Genomic DNA, 352 nt, shown 5'->3' on the forward strand with positions numbered 1-352 from the left:
CCAGGTCTGTGGGATTCCAGAGACCAGGTTCTTGCCACTGCCTCATGAGCTCCGCTCTGCAACCAAGGCTACCGCCATCCTCTTCCCAGGCAGACTGCCACTCTTCCCTGGCTAGTCAGTGTGATGTGAGTAGTGGTTCAGAACTTGGTTCTAACCCATGCTCCATCACGTACCCATGTGGGACAAGGAACGGTAAGCGATGCCTTCTATCTTAACCTCATTTTTCCACTTCTGTAAAATGGGCATAATACTAGCTACCCAGTAGAGTGCTTTGTGTATTCTAATGTATGTAGACTGCCCGAGACACAAGAGGTAGGCCTTTTTGTCTGTCAAAATGAATGAAATTGACCAC

The sequence above is a fragment of the Eptesicus fuscus genome, chromosome 9 (assembly GCF_027574615.1).
Source record: "Eptesicus fuscus isolate TK198812 chromosome 9, DD_ASM_mEF_20220401, whole genome shotgun sequence".
In the NCBI taxonomy this organism is placed as follows: domain Eukaryota; kingdom Metazoa; phylum Chordata; class Mammalia; order Chiroptera; family Vespertilionidae; genus Eptesicus; species Eptesicus fuscus.